Source organism: Morone saxatilis, unplaced genomic scaffold (assembly GCF_004916995.1).
Source record: "Morone saxatilis isolate NCDOM2014 unplaced genomic scaffold, NCSU_SB_2.0 Contig24, whole genome shotgun sequence".
Taxonomy (NCBI): Eukaryota; Metazoa; Chordata; class Actinopteri; family Moronidae; genus Morone; species Morone saxatilis.
Genome location: NW_023339807.1, coordinates 6,766,983 through 6,767,669, shown reverse-complemented (window position 1 = coordinate 6,767,669; position 687 = coordinate 6,766,983). Strand labels below are relative to the sequence as shown.

General features: G+C 37.3%; 1 pseudogene; it reads right to left on the bottom strand.

Annotated features, from left to right (window-relative positions):
- Window positions 1–444: 444 nt before the first annotated feature.
- The window catches only part of LOC118335706, a 2,236-nt pseudogene continuing 1,993 nt past the window's right edge, over window positions 445–687 (bottom strand).

The following is a 687-nucleotide window of genomic DNA, read 5'->3' as shown; positions in this document are numbered from 1 at the left end:
AACCGAAAAAAAAACTGACTAGAATAAAAAATGCTATTACTGCATAAAAATGTTAAACTCACAAACTTCAACTCTGTGAATCATCACATATTACTGGTGATGAATTGTGTGGGATACTGAACTTTTCTGTCCACCTCTGTGTACGAGCCACAGTGTTTACTGCGTGGGATGTTTTCTTGCGAAATCATGCAGGTGTCAGCTGCTGACTTGATATTTTTTTGTTGTGTCACACAGAAGCAGAAGCATTGCTCTCCCCCGACTGCAGCTAAACATCTCACTGTCACTCTGGCACCCTGTAGATTCATATAATCTCTGTTATGCTGTATGATTATCATCAGTTAAAAGCTTTTCATTTGTGCATACAGCAGGGGAAAAGAGATGATGGGAACAGAGCCGACAGCCGAAGGTCATCTGTAAAATTAAAACTCTTTCATTCTCCAGTGCTTATCTGGGGAAAATGCAAATATGCATTGCTTAATAACAGGGAATGGCAGTATTTTTTTAAAGAAATAAATTCTTCAAATCTCTTCAAATGTATAAAAGGAATATTCAAGGTCCTTCTCTGCTATGCCGTTTAATGTCCTTTTGTACTTTATTATGATGATTACATATGCTGTGCATGTCCTACAAAGCCATTCAATTCAGGAAAAGTACTAAAAGCATGATTACAAATACATCCGAAGATGC